Source organism: Athene cunicularia (assembly GCF_003259725.1).
Source record: "Athene cunicularia isolate RWA chromosome 3 unlocalized genomic scaffold, athCun1 chr3_part1, whole genome shotgun sequence".
In the NCBI taxonomy this organism is placed as follows: domain Eukaryota; kingdom Metazoa; phylum Chordata; class Aves; order Strigiformes; family Strigidae; genus Athene; species Athene cunicularia.
This window is the reverse complement of record NW_020799097.1, coordinates 43,571,668-43,591,916: the sequence shown is the minus strand read 5'-3', so window position 1 is coordinate 43,591,916 and position 20,249 is coordinate 43,571,668. Positions and strand designations below refer to the sequence as shown.

At 38.5% G+C, this 20,249-nt stretch overlaps 1 protein-coding gene across 4 annotated transcripts in view; it reads right to left on the bottom strand.

The window, feature by feature from the left end:
- KLHL32 (kelch like family member 32) overlaps window positions 1–17,484 on the bottom strand; it is a 125,642-nt gene extending 108,158 nt beyond the window's left edge. For 3 of the 4 annotated variants that reach the window (XR_003397966.1, XM_026844359.1, XM_026844361.1), the window contains exon 1: window positions 11,732–11,848. The gene's annotated coding sequence lies outside the window, so the exon portion shown is untranslated. Of the gene's footprint in view, window positions 1–11,731; window positions 11,849–17,356 lie in introns of those variants that run through there. The other variant, XM_026844360.1, reaches the window with a different exon arrangement.
- Window positions 17,485–20,249: the final 2,765 nt, after the last annotated feature.

Sequence of the window (20,249 nt, the reverse complement as noted above, 5' to 3'; positions counted from 1 at the left end):
TTGGGGGGGGGGGGAGATGTAGACCACTAATTTTTGAGTAGTAAAAAAACCAAAAGAGATCCTTCGTTAACATATATGCTGCTAATTTAAAACATGCTTTGTACAAACTTAAAATGTCAAGTTAAGGACAGAATAGGGCATTCAGAATCTTCCTTTGTTACAGGGCCTCTGGGTTCTCAACTCTTTTTTGTTTTTACCGAAAAAATAATCTGCCATTTAAATCAAACACTGAAGTCCAGAATTCTTCTCTGGAGGAACAGGAGTTGCCCTCTAGCCTGTTGCAACATAACTAGTTTACCAACTACTTCTCCACTCTTCAATTTAAGAAAACAAAGATATTTGCAAACACCTTTTTGAGAAGAGAAGGCAGCATCAAAAGATTTCTAGCAGCTTTAAACAAATTGGGCAGGGATCTTCATAATGAAACAGATTTGGACAAGGCCAAGAGGAAGACCAGGTAAGACAGCAACAGTTGTTTCTTGGTTTACCTCTTTTGCAAAGGAGGAGGGGAAAGAGTGAAATATTACACAACAATAAAATCAGATTGGTATCTGGGTAAAATAGAGGAGAAAGTATGGATTTTTCTACAGCACAATCACAGGAAGAGAAACCAGAGGTCAGTTGGGAATAATTCTAGTTGCTAGGCAAGAAGGCTGAATGCTCAGTTCCAGAGTGAAGACTGGGAATGCACAAAAGAAAGACAAAGAGCCAAGGGCAGGGAAGATCCTGAACTAAACCTGCACATGACAAAAAAATATCAGATTTGGAAGAAAGTCACCAAAAGAATCAATGTCTGTTGAAGTACATTCCATGTTTCACATGTTTTTGAGGAGAATTATCTACAGAACACCTGCCTTCATTTTCTGCTGTGCTGGATTATAATGAATAATACCTGACAGTTTACTCAGGCAGCAGAGCTCAGTGCTAGTAGTTCCAATTATGATGCTGTTCCATGCAGTCAGTACAGCTCTTCAAGATTTTTTTCTATACTTTACCTTTTAAAAAGTTACATGCCCATGAAGCTAAGAATGCTAGAAAAAGTGCAAAGGTAAGTGATCCAATGCCCAAACTGAGGTTGCCTATGATGATCTTACTACAAGAAAAGGCATAGGTATTTCAAACTCCAACACTTCCTAACATGTGAATGTTTGATTTTAAAGAAATGAAATTTTCATATGACTTATGCTTGTATTAGAAATAAAATCAATGAGGGGTAATAATATTAGGAAGACATACATACACCCCTAGGGTCCTTTTTCCACACTGAAATTATATCAAAACTTCTATCAGCCTGGTTAATGCTATTCCAGCATAAACTCTTGTATTAGTGATGCCTGTATTATTGTTGAGCTGCAAGCTGCTGTAAGTATAAAAGGAATTTTCACATGTAGATTTTCATACTATTCACTTCTAATTGACTTACAAGTTTAAGTAGAAGTGAGAGGACCTAAATTTAGCTAGAGTTCTGAAGTAGATCTACCTAATCTAGACCTCTTCCTTACAACAAACTCAGAGTGATTAAAACACTTCTATACTGAAAAGTGTCATTTGATTAAAACATTAAAGAGTTCTAGTTTGAAAAATAAAATCCAAACTAATTGAATGACCACAATAAATAAGACTTATGGACAAATGTATGTCTGGCCATTGCTTGTGGGTGAGAAGTAGGGGGAGAGAATGGAGAGGGCTGCCCACCTCCCAGTTTTATTAAACACCGCAACCACAAAAACCATAAGCAGTAAAGTCTGCACAGTCATCTCTGCTTTTTGGGAATATCCTCTTTCAGTTAAAGACCCTGATGGACATCAGCTCCATGCTCCTCTCAGTGGTCTCTTACAGTATTGTTACTTGCACTGAAAGTTCTCAGCTCCTTGCTGCACTTCTCTTGTCCTGCCAGCTCATCTTCCAGGTGGAAGTTCTTCCAGGATGATCAGCTACCCCAAGGAAGGGATGACCACCTTCCATCTACCCCACACACTAATCGCATACCATCTCTTCTGTGATGGGAAGTTATTTAATTACCCTCCAACAGTAAGTGGCAGACAGTTCTCCTCCAAAAGTTTCTCTCCTCCACCTTGTAGTCAACTATCCCGATTATTACTACTTACTACTACATTTTCAAAATATGATAGTATTTCAGAAAGACATAATCTGACAGGATATACAGGATGGACCCACACCAAACTTCGTTTCTTTCTAGGAAAAAGAGACAGCTGGGAGATTTTGGAGAAGACTCTCCCAGCATGAATCATACATACATGATCATACTGACACTGTCACAGTTAAACATGCAGCAGTAATTGTAAAGATGCTCCTGTATGTTGTAATTCTATGCTTGTCTTTAAGAAGAAAGCTGTAAGGTCTAATCAGAGAGAAGACAGATTGAAGAGGTATAATATAAGTCATCTTCAATACTGCTTGCTGCTGAAAGGGCTCAAGCAAATGAATTTCTGACAATCACTGATTAAGACTAAACTGTGATGCATGAAAGCTTTGTTTGTGCTTTACTTTGTTTCTTTCAAAGTTTTGCTTCTGGTTTTTACTTCCCAAGGACTCTTTAACCGTCTCCCTAGAGTTGTGGCGAATGGAGTTAAATCTGCTTGGTGGCTGCTCACGTGAGGTGTCCCCCAGGACTCGGCTTTGGGGACACTCCTGCTTAACATCTTTATTGATGATCTAGACGAGGAAATCGAGTGCACCCTCAGTCAGTTTGCAGATGACACCAGGTTGGGTGGGAGTGTTGATCTGCTCGAGGGTAGGGAGGCTCTGCAGAGAGACCTGGACAGGCTGGAGCCATGGGCTGAGGCCAACTGGAGGAGTTTCAATAAGGCCAAATGCCGGGGGCTGTCCTTGGGCCACAACAACCCCCAGCAGCGCTACAGGCTGGGGGAGGAGTGGCTGGAGAGCTGCCAGTCAGAGAGGGACCTGGGGGTGTTGATGGACAGCCAGATGAACAGGAGCCAGCAGTGTGCCCAGGGGGCCAAGAAGGCCAATGGCATCCTGGCTTGTGTCAGCAGTAGCATGGCCAGCAGGGACAGGGAAGGGATCTTACCCCTGTCCTCGGCACTGGTGAGGCCGCACCTCAATTCTTGTGTTCAGTTTTGGGCCCCTCACTACAAAAAGGACATTGAATGACTCGAGCGTGTCCAGAGAAGGGCAATGAAGCTGGTGCAGGGTCTGGAGCACAGGTCGTATGAGGAGTGGCTGAGGGAACTGGGGGTGTTTAGTCTGGAGAAGAGGAGGCTGAGGGGAGACCTCATCACCCTCTACAGCTCCCTGAAAGGAGGTTGCAGAGAGCTGGGGATGAGTTTCTTTAACCAAGTAACAAGCAATAGGACAAGAGGGAATGGCCTGAAGTTGCGCCAGGGAAGGTTTAGACTAGATGTCAGGAAGCATTTATTTCCAGAACGGATGGTTAGGGCGTTGGAATGGGCTGCCCAGGGAGGTGGTGGAGTCCCCATCCCTGGAGGTGTTTAAGAGTTGGGTTGATGTAGTGCTGAGGGATATGGTGTAGTTGGGAACTGTCAGTTTTTAGGTTAATGGTTGGCCTGGATGATCTTCAAGGTCTTTTTCAACCTAGAGGCTTCTGTGATTCTGTGAGCCCTTATTGTGGAGAATCCCCAGGGTGACCAATAAAGAATACCTGCTTAATAATTATATTGGATTCTGAGTGTTGAGTCAATGTCTTTGTTTCATTGCATAGCAGTTACTGTCTCACAAACTGTGATCCAGGGCATTCAAAATCTGAACTTTAGAACTTGCACCCCTACATATGCAACAGTCACTCTTTTTGACCCCCTTTCTCTAGGGCACTTAGCATACCTGACCTGTATTCTTTTTATTCCATGCTTTCATGAAACCATCCAAAAGTTTCATTCAGAAGCACTGTAAACACCATGGTTACAGATTAACAAAGCATTAAACCTATGTCATTCTGGAAGGACACTGGTTTCCCTAGCTACAACCCCTCACTTGATATCCTCATGATAGAGGGTTTCTTCCAGTCCTTCACCCTACCTTCTGCAGAGCAAAAAAGCATCTACGCAGAAAAAAAATAATTTCCATTATGGACGCTATAATTACTGTAGACCAGTATTTCTTACATTCACTGCCTGTAACATCGTTTATGCAGTCCCTTCTACCTCTATAACCTTAACTTGCTAAGCTAGAAAAGAACACAGATAAGCCTGATCTGAGATGAGGAAAGTAGCATGAAAACAGTCAGAGGGATTTTTTTGCACCCAAAAATCTGCAGAAGCTTTGCTATATACACATGGCTGTACAAAGTTGTAAATGCACAAAGGAAACAAAACCAATTTAACCAAGACAAAAAACTATTCCCATACCAACAGAAGGAAAATTGCTCTCAACTCAGGAAGGATATCAAGGGACAGATGTACTAGGGCAACTAATTGTGGTGTTCTCCCTACTCCCTGTGAGTACAACCTGCTATGGCATGAACTTCTGAAGCATTAAGATGGTTGGGAATGGTACAATTCCCACTCACTGCCAGGGGAAGCTGTAGTTCACAGGTCTGCTGGGAACACAAAGGAAAACATCAGGACACCTGACCTCTTATACAGGAAAACAGCTGGATGCTCTGTCCAACTCGGTGGTAGAATTAGTGGATTCTTTTCCTCCAAGGATTCATCCAGAGCTTTTATTTAGGCTTTGCACAAGACATTTAGACTTCATACTAGTATATTTTATTGAAACAGGAGATTTCTTGTTTTCTCTCATCCTCTGCACAACATATGTACCATTTCTAACACAGACTTTATTCTGCATTCCAGACCAGCTACCTAGAAAATGTTCTGATACAGACCACTGTCACTAATACCCAATGTCAATCCAGCAAATAAAAAATTCCTCTTGGAGCAGAAAGGACATAGCAGCTAGGGAAGGGAAGTGACAGGAAATATAGTCTAAAAAGACTCATTTTGATGATGCATATGAAGCATAGTGAGAGTCATGTTTTTGACAACATGCTTTAAGATAATACCTTGTACTAAAGTAGAAGATCACTCAAATTATCAATTAGGTGACTAGAAAAACAACATCAGATTTCAGTGTGCTCTACTCTTTTTCAGAGACTATCTGAGAATTAATACTTGAAATCCTTTGGTTAGATACAGATTTCAACACAAACTGGGTGGTTTGATGGATTTTTTGTTAAAACTTGTATAAATTCACAAGTCAGATCTGACTAGCATTAGCTGTTGACGCATTTGGCAGTCAGAAGACAGACCAGAAACTGCATCATCTGATGTCACTTCTACACATTTCCATTACTGAGCCGAGGTTATTGCTGAAAAGCACTCAGTGAGTGCAGAGATAACTGGAGAACCCTGAACAGCTGCATTTTCTATCAGCTCTGCTTTTAACCTGACCAGAAAAGAAAAAGTACACTCAAATCTCCCATTTCCATAATACTGTGCATCAGCCTGTACATGAAACTTATATTGCAGCCCTGTTTTCAAAACACCAGGTATCCCTATTCCCAGGACACCACCTTCATCCCTGGGTTATGGATACCTATTCTTACTCACTGTGCACTTCCCTTTGGGTCAGAAGGATTCTTAGTGGGACAATAAACTACAACAGCAGGAAGGAATTAGGAATAATCCCATGCATACCTAGTCTGCCTTTCATCTGATAGTTATTTTACTCTTCATAGGAGGTGAGAGGAACAGCTGTGAATACCCATCACAGCAAGAACAACTGAACTCAGATCCATTATTAGGCAAGTGCTGCATCAGCATTTCTTAGATTATTTAAAAAAACAAAAACACCACCACCACCCCACCCCCCAAAAAAAAAACCTAATGAGAAGTTAATTTGAAAAGAAACAAAAAAACCTCTTATTTTGTGAAACAACTTGCTGCTGAAATTCATAAAGGCACTGTGGATGTAGGTGCCTGTGAAAGACTTTCTCAGGCTATGGTTAAATGCTTATTTTCAGAAGAGTGAGGAATTTTAAACACATGTACCTTTGATTTTTTTCTATCAGCTAAACTGACATCCTATTCTTCCTTCTATATCCATGCAAACAACTTGCAGCTTGTTGAGATTCTTTGTTCTTAAGAATCTATCACTACCCAGACACTAAACTGGGAAGCTCAGCAAGTCTCTAGGGTTTGTGAATACCTCTCCTAGAACTAAACACAAGATGATTTGTGGAGACAGTCCTAAATGCCTAACTGAAGTTTGTGAATTGCATGCCAAACGCTAGAAGCCTGGGACATTTGAGAAAGCTAAACAGTGCCAAGCATAATTCCTTGTACACAACTGGAGCTTAGCTTTTGCCAAGACAACATCTGTATACATGACAATAATAAAAAAATAATTTAAAAGACTCTAAGAGCACTTGTTTCTAAAATAACACATACTTTTACAAATTATAAGGACAATCATTACCTTGTTAAAAAAAAAAAAAAAAATCACTAAATGCTACAAATAGCTACTTGTAATTCAATTTAAAACACTGCTTTCTCTATAACTTAATGGGCACAAATTAACACACATGATATTCCATCTGAGAACAAGAAAGTATATTTTGCTATGAGGATGGTTAAACACCAGAAAAGATTGCCCAGAGAAGTTGAAGAATCTCCATTTTTGGAGATATTCAAAACACCTCTGGACAGAGTCCTGAAAAACCTGCTCTAGCCAACCCTGTTTGAATAGGGGGTCTGACCAAATGACCGCACAAGGTCCCTTCCAACCTAGACAGTTCTGTGCTTTGATTCTCTACGGTACAGTTGAGAAGACTGAATATACTGTATGCATTCAAGAGCATATTACCCCAATATGTCCTATATATTCTACATTCCAATCTTCAAGAGATTTTCTCTCTTAAAAGGAAACAGAAGGGGCAAAAAGAAAAAATTCTATCAAAACCACAGCAAATGCACATGCTTCCACATCTCTCTTTAAATGTCCTGATGCATCACATTCATGAGTTGCAGTCTTTCTGTTTATTGAAACAGCCTAAGAATCCTTTGAACCCCTAGCTAGAATTAATACCAATCCAAAGCAAACATGCTGTAACACTAAAAAACTTATTTTGTCATAAGTACTTTTTCTTTTCAAGGATAGGAAAACTCATTAGCAAGTCTCATGCAACTGCCATTTATATGAAGTTTGATGATTATTTCACTTAATAAAATAATGCTTTGTAAGCAATACACACATGCACTGATTTTTTTTTCCCCAATTAAGCTCAATTAAGACTCAAATTCAGTTGACAATATAAAGAAATTTACTGTCATTTCAGAGACCCTTCTGTAACTAAGACATCTCTCTAGGGAGATGAGAGATATAGCATAGGACACATAGGACATCCAGTCTCTTCTGGATCAGTATCTCAAATGGTACTAGACATCCATGTTTCAGTGAGTAAGCCCTGAATGACTCCTGCCAAAACCAAAGGAATTTATTTTATGTAACTTAAGTTTCAGTGAGGATATATTAAAAAAGTTTTCTGATAAATATTCATCACTCAAAAGAACTTCAAAGCAATAAAAGCACCTTGCATAAATGCCCAAAAATCACCAAAAAAAAAAATTTGCTTTTAAATACAATGCTTCCAAGAGTCAAAAGTAAATGGAATAAATTAGAATATTTCAGAATTAAGCCACACTAAGAAGCTTTCTCAGAAGACAATTCTGCTAAGTATGATGTCTGGGAAAGCCAGAGCAAAAATGAATATTCTGAATTTTAAAAATCTGAATATCCATTAACTTACATAAAACATATAATATCCTACTATTTACTTTAGGTCAAACCTTGTTATTTTAAAATTCATCAATAATTTGGTCAAGGTCTTCAATGACAATTAAACTAAATTCATAGTTTAACAGCCTACATTTCTATGAATCTTTTTATTACAGTGTTTCATAGCTTATTAGTAGAAAAGCTGATGCATGTTTGAAAAAGAAATAGTGAAATATTAATGTTAGATCACTCCTACAGATGCAGCTAGGCAAATTATGAAATGCCTAGCTATTGGTAAACAGTTCTCCAAGGGTACATAAGTGTAAAGCATTCCCACTAGTGATGAAAGAAGAAATTAAATCTTTAAATAATCAACCACTCATATTTTAATGATCTTGTTGCAATAAAAGGAAGGGATCTCCTTACACAGTGAGAGGTAATTTATTAAACTTCTCCCAGATACCTAGGATTTCAGCATGGAACAGGTCTGGTTTTGGATGTGAGGAACTAGAAAAGGCATTCAGGCAACAAGCCACAGCTGGGCAAAGTGAGAATAGGTGCAGTCCCTGGAGAAGATGTGCTTCACTCAGCACCAAATCAATGGTGTGGAAAGTAAAGCCAACTTAGTCTGCGGTTGCATCTTCCTGTGGGTATGCTTCTAGACAGGAATCCTAGAGGCCATGCTGGACATCTCTATCAAAATCACACTGCCAAGCAGAGACGGAATTCAAAAAGAAAGGAAACCATGAATTACAAACAGGACAACAGTGGCCTATTATTGTTATTATCATATCCCAGAAAACAGTGAAGGTTTTCCTGGATATGGTACCTCCAAAAAAACTACAAGAGAGCCCTGAAGAGATTTCTTCCCCAAAATCTTTTCTCCATGGACAGATTTAAGGACAAAACAGTTCCTTCACCACTAAAACTGTTATTGAAGTCCTTGGAGAATTCAAAGGTCTGGCTAAATTTGAAAGACTCACAATCTTTTTAGCAGTTCAGAGCACAGAGTTGGCAGACATGCATTTTCACAGGTTTTTTTCTCTTAGATGTTGGCTGATTTGGGGGTTGTTTGGTAATGGAAAAGAATTTACATCAAACAACTCATTTGACTACATCTTATGCTGTTAATTGCCTTAACTGTGCACTTTATCTACAAGATCTCACATTAGCATTTATAATTATTTAAAACACATTAAATATTTCTGGTGTCAGCAGGATCTGAGATTACCTTCTTAATAATCATTCTTGTTTGAGTGTAAAGCATTTGATTCCAGCTGCTATGAACTTTTCAACAAGCAAAAGCAATGTTTGCTGACATAAAAGGGACAATTCACTTCATAAAGGAATAATGACCAAACTAAACTGCTTATGTCCAACAAACCAGTACTATTTTATGCTAGACTCTTCATATGCTTTAATAAAGTTATCTTGCTTAGGAGTCTGAATTACTGTATTTTACTATATTACTCTGACTTCTGTACTGTATCACAACACTTAAGTCTTTCTTTTACTGCAACTACTTTTTCATTAGTTCAGATTCCCAGCCTCTAACCCACATGGAAGCTATATATGTTGCCTCTCCATTTGGTTAAATATATCAGTGCTAGTGCATCTCTAGAAGAATCAATGGGACAGCATCACCACTAAAAAGAATCAATGGGACAACATCACCTTCTAAATCAAAATTTGACACAGACTGATTTAGGAAGGAAAATGCTAACTCACTCTCAGCAACTAGAGAAAAGTTTTATTGCAAAAGTAAGCAGTGATGAGAAAATAAACACATTTTAAGGTAAGGAAAAGCTAAAATAAAGCAGCCACAATGGTTTCCTTCCCTGTCACCAAATGTATCTCCTGGAATCAAACTGCACCTGAAACTTTCATTTCAAACAAAGAATGAAGTTTACAGGTGTGAAGGTTGCTGAGAGAAGCCTGAAAACATAACCTAACTCCAGACTTATGACTTGTAATGGAAAGTGTCTGATTTTATTTACTTACCAATGTCTGGAAACTGACTTCCAGTATTTGAATGCTTGAGGCTGACAATGCTAAAATTAAACGCCACTGAATGATATAACAAAGTCTTGATCTGAGACACACTGGCCCAAAAGGTGCTGACTGGCATAAAAATGGCCTGATGTGCCCACCCATCCCCTCCAGTGACTAAGCCTAAGGATACTGCAGATAGATCCAAGGACTAAGAGGATAATTAAATGGTATTTGATCTCTCTCTTTACCAAATGGCACACACAAAAATCTGGACTTTAGTCAGAGGATTTTGCAGGAGACAGACTGCTCCTCACCTTGCCAATGAACTGAACAGTTGTATTGTACATGATCCAGCACTCTAAGCACAGACTCACTGCTTCTTTTCCATCTTTGGACAGTAAGATACTGAATGCAGCCAAGAAGTAGAGGACTGCATCCAGATGACCCTAGACACTATAACCAAACAAAGGGCTGACTTCTAGCTTTGGCCAGGTTCATTCATTTACCTGGCAACACTACAGTCACCTCGAACTAATCAGAAGACATTTGTTCTCAAATAAATAAAGTAAAAATAGGTTTGAAAGATTTCTCTCTACCTTGCTAACTCTTAGATCTGACAACGTCGCCAGTCAGTGACCAGACAGAAGCAGTTGCATCACCACTGACTAGATTGGCAGCATGCTTTCATGCAACTTTTGGTTATATTTGAAAAACAAATGCAAACTTCCACCTCTGCATTTATACTGATTCTGAGATAACCAAACAAAGGTTCTTCCCACCCTCTTCCAGGAGAGAAAGAGCACAAACTACAGACTAACTAGAACTAAAAGCTAGCGGATCTTAAGTATTTACAAAATTTCTTCAGTCAGCGCTACTGGCAATACAAACCTCCTCAGAGATGACTTGAAATCTGACACGTCAATACTACTGAGACACAAGTATTTTCCCAATTTATAATTACATAAGCTGTGGTCTTTGAACTCCATTTCTCACAGACAGAGAATAAAAATTCTGAATCTGAATTGGAATTTACCAATCTGCAATTCCTAAAGCATCACCACCTCACCTGCAATCATCACAGCCCAATGCAGAGGCTTGCAGAAACATCCAGATAGTTTCTCAACATGTTACCCACACAAAAAACTGTACCAACACTGCTCCTATAGGCTTTGCTACTTTGTTCAGGGCTAAGTGGATACCTCTACACAGCAGAGTCAACTTGTATGTTCTAATGATATGTTTATATGGAAGGTTTTGTCCCTTCTGTAAAGCATTTTATTTCTTTTTCCTACCATCACAGTCACAAAAACATTTGATCTGTGGTTACAGTTTTCCAGTCTACTTGATTCCAGTGGAACCTTACAACCAAAAGATTCTCTGTGAAGATCCCAAGATTACTTAAGACAGGTTTCTGCTCCACATAGAGAATAACTAAGAAAAAGATGTAGCTTTAAGTATTATTTGTATCAACACTTCATCAGCCCCATTTCTAGTCTGAGTCTACCTTTATCTTTTAAGGCTACAGACTTTCTTTGGGGTACAGGTGTGGTTACATGAAAAACACAAAAATTGCAAAAAAGTCAATGGGAGTTATGAGCTATTAAGATACTTGGACATTACTCAGTCACAAAAACTAAGTATCAGTATAAAGTAAAAAATAGAATATTGATTTTGGTATTTGGTGTAATTTGACAACTGCTACTTTAAAAAAAAAAAAAAACCAGCCATCATCCATACATCCATCCATCCTTCAGCTACACAACTGGAAATACTCTGCCCATCTGAGTATTGCCTACCTTTCACTTTGTACAGTACTGTTAGACTGAAATGTGCCAAAACCAGAAAATATTAAGGAAAATTACTACTTACTACATTGAAGTTATTAATTTAAGTACTAAAATAAGAGCTTTCCTTGTATGAAAAGTTTTGTTAGGACAAAGGATTCTTTGCTTTAGCTAACTGCAACATTGTGACTGCAAGATTGTAACACTCAGAAATAGGTAGGAAATGTTCTTGGAAATACCTCGGGGAGATTCAGAAAACTTCTAACAGTACTGAGTGCCATAGCTGGAGATGATTTTCACCCTTCTCTGAGGCCAGAGTTGGTTAAAATCATTGCCTTTGGTTTCCTGAGATCTTCTAAAGAGTGAAAAAATGGAAAACATTAAATGTTACTGAAATTTGTCCAGGTTTGCAAACAATGGTTTTCAGTATTTGAAAATAATTTGCTTCTTTTGTGCACAATCACTTCTGCTTTTGTAAACCATGAATAGCAGCTCATCTTTTATTTGTTTTCAGTTTCTCACAGAACCAGTTTGTTATGATTGCTCTCTCCTACACAAAAGCTGGTCAGGATTTCCAAACACCCTTCTGTTTGTTTATGGCAAGCTGCAATAAAAACATTTGCTTACTCCCAATTCAGTGCAAGAATCTGGTAAATAAAAACACTAATTTAACACCTTTTATCCCCTAATATATGAAAGAAAAACTAAGTACTTGCCCTCAACGTGCCTTTCTCTATTCTGCATATATTCATTACAGGGCAAAGCAACTGGTTGCTCTTCTTTCCAGATAGAATGGGTACAAGTTCAGCAGCAGCACTGGCTTCTGTACTTCCTTCTCTTCCCTCACCTGGTTTAAGAGTGTATAGACTTCTGTGGGGTTGCTTTTTAGTTTTTACAGGGTTTTGGTTTTTTGGTTTTGATTTGTTTTTCTTAAAGCTTTAAGAGGCATGCTGGTGACCCAGTCTACAGTACATCTCCACAAACAGTGATCCCAGCAAAACACAAGAGCAGTAAGCTGCAGCAGGAGAGCAGAGGGATCACAAGTACCTCAAGCCAAAATTGCTGCAGAACACCTTGTATCAAACCATGATAGAAAAGCAAGGAGAGTGATCAACAGCTTTTATCCAGTTGTCATCCATTTATCCAGACAAGGTGCATAAGGGATCATAAGTCCATTAGATTGATGTTCTAATAAACCCTGTTTCTTCTGACAGCTTTGAAATGTGTTTATCATACAGATAAACAGATGGAAAATAAATTTCACTTTTTTTTTTCTTTAAATAGAAGATTCTGAATTTACAGCTCAAGATTTTCTTCAACCTTTCCCCACCCTCCTTAGTCTGAGACACAACCTTTCCTTATTTGGAGAAAAGGCTCTGTTTCAAGGAAAAATAAGCCTAAAAAGAAGATCTTAAATAATTTTTAATCTTTAATCTCTAAATAGGATCAGAAATAGAATTACAAAAGAAACAGACAAGTGTTTAAACTTCTGTGCCCTCTTCAGGTCTAAGCAAAAGAAACACTTCTGGTTGGAATCCTTGTCCTTTATTCCTCCTTCCCACAGACTGTATCAATGGGCTCAGAAAACAAAAAACAACCAAAACCTACAACAAAACCCCACAAACAAATAGCAAAACCCCACCCTTCACCTCTCTCATATCTTTGTATCATCACAGCTATACTGCCACTTTTGGGGGTTTTTTTTCCCCCCTCCTCCTTTTAAGTATTCAAGGCTTGGTCTGGTTTGCTGTGGACTACTTGGTGATCACATAGCAATCTCTCTCACTACCTGGGACAAAGAATAAATAAGTCAGAAACTAAAGATACAGCCTATGAAAATTCATTCCCTGGGTTTCCAACAATTTTCAATACTCACAGTGCACTGACCAGTGACAGGACAAAACACAAAAATGTAACGTGTAATGCACTGAAACATAATGTGCAATGTCACTGAAGATGATTCCACTCCCGTTCCCCTACATACTCTATGACCATCCCAGAGCACAGGCAACACTTGCATTGCCACCATCCCACTGGCATTATGGTACAAATCCAAACTGACATCCCATGACAGTGCCTACAACCAGGTGAGACAGGCACATGGTCTACTTCACCAGTTCTGCTACATGACCAAAAGGAGGCGGAAAGCTGAAGGTATTTAGGTCTTAAACTGCCACAAATTACAATTGACAAGACTTAGTTATTAAAGCCTTAATTTTCTTTGCTTATCCAGCAACACCACTAAAAATCAATGCAAGTCCATAGTGCAAGGGGTACTTTTAATTAGTAAAGACAGCCAATACAAATGGCCTAATAGCTTTCCTCCCTTTAAGGTAGTTTAGAGTTGCACTATGTCAGATTTGGAACCCTGTGGAAACGTGAACAGCTGTAATAAGTATAAACTACACTAGTTTTGTACATGACTTGCTCTCATCTTCACTAAGTCTCTTCTGTCATTTGTATCTAAAGACCTTAAGTATGGTATCTGACTCCATAAAGCATCTAACACAATGGACTTGATTAAAAGGTCTTAAAGAAACTGAACAATCCTAATAAAATAAAAAATCAAATGGCATGCTTCAAACTGAGTATATATTCGAAGGTCCAGTCACACCAGTACTGGAAGAGAACTTCATGCATTAGGCAGCCAGCCCTGGCTACAAAAACATTTTGGAGCTTGACTTGCTCTCTGTAAAGCTGAATTCTTACTTTTGTTCCACCTCCATTCATAGTTATCCTCCCTAAGAAAGCAAGCAAAGCACATCCAGTCCTCTTATTTACATTTCAGCAATTCCTATGTTTTTGCACTTCTGTGATTCTATTTGGAGGATGGAGAACACACACGAAAAGTAAACACATGCGATTTCATAGCTGTACAGCACCATTCAATTTCCTATGCACTTTCCCAAAAAGCAAATACAGCAGTTGCATCTGTATGCAGAAGTCACCACAGACTACAAGAGATGCAGAGTGTATTTTAATGCAACCTCACTGAGGATAAATTCAGCACAGCAGGGTTATGGCACACTCTCCAGTGCACTCTGCACTCCTCATGCACTAAGACCCTGCCAGAAAGGAGTTCTGTTCCTCTCCTGTTTGTTTGCCTGGGTTTTCTACTAAAGGAGAAAAAGGGAAAAAGGAAAAAAAAAAAAAAAATCAGCTAAGAAATATACCAAACTCACAAAACAGCTGCTGTTATCCCCACAAAAGAAGTTCCACACTTCAGCCTTTAGCTTTTGAGATGTCTATTTTGATCTCCACAGTTTGCTTAAGTCAAAGTCCTAGTTCTGTTCTGAAAGCATCACCTCAGTTCTTTTTGTTTTATGCAACTAAAATAAAGGTCACTGACTGAAAGGGGGCTTTCAAAACCAAGTATAACACAGACACAAAAGATGTATCCCCTCAAAGGGAGAACCACATTTTGGTAGTATATTATTGCTTTAAAGACATCATTTAAAAATCTGTATTAGATCAAGAAAAAAATATTAAAGACACTCTGTTCTTATAAATGTAGCTGTTGGGAAAAATGTTAATACTAGTTTTAGAAAATTAAAAAATAAACCTGGAAAGAGTACATTCCACATATCCTGGTGACATTTCTATAACCACAGGTTTTTAACTGTTCTGTCTTGATAAGCCACGTAGAGTCCTAGTTTAGGTTATAAAGGGCAGTAGCCCTTTTACTCTATTTAACCTGAAGTGAAACCTGATGGAAAATGTTTCAGACATAATAAGGCCATAAGCTTGCTCATGTTCACTTCAAAATTTTTTATTAATCTAAGCAATGCTGTTTTCACTTAACCAATCATTAAAAAAAAAAAAAAAATCCAACCAACCACATACAGGACAGAAATCAGGTCTTATCAACACTGCAGAAATAGACCTCAATCACTCTTAGATATAATACCTTCAAAATAAAAGCCCCGTTATCCAATCTAGTAATGCTAAGAATTTTTTTTCCACGGTATTCTTACTGAAGGAGTTGAATGAAAAGCTATTCTGGAGGCACAAGGGGTTAGAAAAATTGAAGATGTTAAAGTTTAGACTACCCAGGGAAAAAATACACATACACATTTTTAAGATACATCCTAAGTAATCACATCATTCAGGAAAAACATCGGTAAATTAGGCTGCAGCACCACTTCTTCTATACTGTCAAAACCCACCACTATACATATCAATCTTGTCAGGAAAAATAAAGACAGATGGCTGCAGAAAAAGACTCTTCAGAGCAACCATAACCTTTAAGTACTGATGAATCAAAATATTTACAATATTTATCCCCCTATAAAGCTCATTCTCTTCAATTAAAGTTCTTCTAAATTGTTGCAGCATATTGCTACATAAATTTTGGCAGAACATATTTTCAATTTACATAATTGTTCAGAGCAGTCACCTAACAGAAAAATCATACATTCTCAAGCATTATTGATGTTCTGAAGCCTCTGATTTATTTTACTCATAACTGTTTACATATCCTGCTGCTTTCTCATCACAAAAAAAATCTCTGCTGGTATCAAAGTCAATAACTTCAAACTGGCATGAATGTGAATGGAATTTGAACAGCATTCACTCCTGGATGTCATTTTTTTGAAATGACACCTTTTGTTTATCAAGCCAACATACACATATTTTGAAGAGTTAGCAATGTACATAGGTGTATAAAGACCCATCAGTACTATCCCGGTTCCCACAGGGTATCTGCCCTTTGATTGATTTAGCTGTCCACTGGCAGCATGGACCACAAAAGGTATCCTAATTCAGCTACCTCATGCATGTAAAACTTCTTCCCAAGAAAGTCAAACACTGCTGGTCCACAGAAAGCCTGGTAAGGGACTTCAGTGTCAAATCTTAGATATGTCCAAGCTTCTCCCTTATTAAAAGTGCAACTAAAATACAAATCTGGTAAAATCTTGACAAAACATTTTTCCAGTCCCACTCTTGGCCAGGTTACTCAGCAATCAATAGCACAAAGTTCCTCCATACATGCTGGAAATCACAAAGACTGTGGCCTAGGACAGGCTAGCACCTGCACCTCCTTTCTGGCCTACATTAAGATATTTCCCTTCCTATAAAGGTCAGGCAGATTCAGATTCAGGGGGGCTGGTCCACATGGGGACACCCTGAACCAGGACTTTCAAAACTCTCAGATTAAACAGCCAAACTCCAACACCATTGCTTCATTTTCTTCTCTTGAAACTACCTCCCAGAGTTGCCTCTGGACCCCAGAATTTCTTCGCAGACTCAACAAGAATGCCCCTCAAATAATTCTCTCCTAATTATGCTGTTTCTCAAACTGAAGGTTCTAACTGTTTAAAGCCCAAAATTCAATCAGAGGTAAATCCCACCCACGAGCCAACATTTAAAAAAATTAATAATTTTTTAAAATGTTTAAAAAACACTGTGAAAAGTATCTGCTCTTTACTCATTTTCAGTAATCAGAATTTGATAGTAAGATTTCAAAAATCCCTCTGAAATCAAGTTAGTAAGCACCTGTAAAATAAAAGCATTCCATCTACAAGTACATACTCTTGCAAATTATAAGCATATAGAATGCCAGAAGCAACATCAGACCTCATATCATCTCAGAAGTGGTAAAAAGACCATCTAAGATGGAACCAAAAAAAAGTGAAGATTTAGAAATTGCTATGGCAAGTATCCTATGTCTTTCACTACTAAATATAACTGTTAGATAATTCAAGAAATTGGGGGATATGCCACCAAAACCAGTTAGTAATTTTTGTGGGGAAAAAATAAATACAAAATTTAAAATGCAGTTTCTAAAATTTAATAATTTATTAGGAAAAAAACCTCTGTAATTTTCAGCATCTTAGCACTGTTCTGTCTCCAAAGAAGCGAGATACAAAAATTCCAACATGAGATTCCTCTCCCCGACGCAGTCATTTCTGAAGTAATTGAAGTTCTCAGAGGAGACAACACACAGGCAAGTGTGCTCATATAGCAGGTGGCCATATGAAAGTCCTAGATGGATGAGAAATAGGAAGGATAATTTCTTTACAATAAAAGGAATTAAAATGAGACAACAGTTACTGTAGGTGAGCATAATTATAGCGGATTATATTTATGTTTGTCTAGTTTTTCCTGATAATATTCAACTGTTCTCGCCCAAGTGTTTAAATTAATTTTATCTTTCACTTAATCCAATTCCCATTTCTGATCCAATTTATGATCATCGCTTCCCCATACTATCATGGCATTAAATTACTGTCATCCTTGGCCATTAAAGCAATCATATTCCAGTCAGCAGAGTTGATCAAAAACACCACAGCAGTGCCATAAATTTCACATTGAATATATTCCTTTTTGCTGCATTGTAGAAGCCGATCATCAGTGTCAGAAGCTACATTATATCAATTTCTGATTTTCAGGCAGAAGCAACACATTCTGAATCAAAAATGTAGATAACAAAAAACACTTTTTTTTTTTTTTTTTTTTTTTTTTTTTCACTTCATTTTCTCTGGTCAAGTCCCACTCACTTTACTTTGCAAGTATCCACTGAAGAAAAAGCCCACTCAAGCCTAAACTTCCATCTGTTACTGATGTTTCAGCCATACTTCTTACTGTAAACTGAAAATGTATTGCTCCCCTTAATACAAAGGGAATCATCAGAGAGGGGAAAAACAACCAACCAAAACCAAAAAAAAATCTTCCCTGACATTACTCAAACTTCTCTGAACACTCAAATCCAGAGACAAATTCATTTATACATTTAGCAGTACACAGACTTTTTAACAGGAGTTGCCATCACAAACACAGCTGTTCATGTCCTTCTTACAGAGAAGACAGACTCAAATAAGATTACAGCTCAACTAGAAGATCCCAGGAAATCTTGAGTTTGTTATCTGAGGCAAGGTTCTACACTGTCCGTTGAGGGCCAATTTGAAGTTCAGTCACTTCCAATCTTGCTTTCAAAAAAATATCTCCAGAAATCTAATTTCTGTATAGTCATCTTTACTTTTAGAATATCACATGGTTTTCTAACAGTAAAGACAATGTTTAATCTCATATTCTGTGTGGTTCTTACGAGATGCTGATCTATAAATGGTCAAAGAACACCTCTACTTCCATATTAAAATTCAATTCCATAAAAGCACTTGCTCTTGCTTGGAATTGAATACAAGATATACCTGCACATCTAACTAGATGATTTTTGAAGAAACTCCCTTTAACTATTAGAAGCACTAATTTTCCCACATCTGCCAACTCAATAGCTGCCCAAACAAGTATTTTCTCTAGGTATGCTGATACAGGAAGTAACAGGGACTTTTGTTGCCCATATACACAATAAAACACAGCGCTATTTTCTATAAACACTGTAAGCACTTAAAAAAAGATCTTATGCTTAAGAGGCATAATTGGTATGAGTGTATTATTTTTAGTGTCCTACTAAAGCAAGATCTTATTATTCTCTAACAGTTTCTCAAAGTACCCATACCTAGCTTAGTACTTCATAAGTAATAACTGCAAAGTGCTTTACAAATACTGCCAAATTATTCACAATCTGAAAAGCTGACAAAAGATGAAAGGAGTTTTTCTGGAATACTTTCAAAGTTAATTAAAAATTTCTCTCTGATCATTTATAAACTTGAACAAAACGAAGAGATCTGAGTAGCTATATATTAGTATATTTTTAAGCATCTGCGGCAACTATATTATTTGTTCAGCACATCGATGGATTTTTGTAGGATGATTAAACATTAAACTTGGTTATCAGACAAGACTCTAAACAATTGTTGAACACCCCTCAGAAGGCCTTGCCCCTGCCGACTGCTGCATGCAGGCACATCCCTGAATCAACAGGAATTGGCAAGGCTACAGTAATTCTCTACCCTATGCACTACGGTTAACAGGACTGGCCTCTAGGTCTACCCCTGGTCTTTTCGCGACTGAATGGAAGCTGCCAGTAAGACGCAAATAAAACTAACCCCCAACCTGCTTCCGAAACACTTGCAGTATATCCTCCTACCCCTACAAAACCAGAAAGATTTATAACAAGCTTAAAAAAATCGCATTCAGGCTATTTGCCAAGATCAACGTCTGCAGTTTATCTCACTGTACTAAGTTTTAAACTGTAGCTCCGTTTCTTTCACATTTTACTGTAGCGTATGGTGCCAAGTATACTGCTTCCTAGTGTTTGTGTGTAACAGTTATGTATATCAACTGTCAGTCCGACTCTGCCAGAGACTGTACAGATAAGCCGACTTCTCTCCGCAGGCTGAATTCACCCTCCATCGATGCTCCGGAGAGTCGCAGCAACGAGTCAACTGCAACCTGCAGCATGGCAGGAAGCCGTGATTTTCTGGTAGAATTGCTCCAGATTGACCACGTCGGAAATTTAGTGCTGGGAACCAAATATTTCCCCACTCCGAGTTGTTTAAGCACCGGAGCAGTACCTTTTAAAAGTCCACGGGCTGCAGATTTAATCTTCCAGCAACCAAGGTACCCAGCTCCTTTTCAGCTGGGAGCCCGAGCACATTTAAGCACTGGAGAGGAGCAAAAGCTTTGTTTTTGTCACTCCAACGAGTAGCTTTGGAGTCTGGATGGAGGGAAAGAACCACTCCTGCTAAGTAAGGAGACGCATTTCAGCGCCCGTTTCGAGGCGACAGAGCCCGGTCCTAAGAAACCGCCACAAACCCAGCACGTCCCCGCACAACCCCGGAGGGAGCGGGACTCGCCGCGTCCCGGAGCCATCCTCGGGGCTCCGATTCGCCCTCCCCCCCCCGGTTCCCTCCCCAG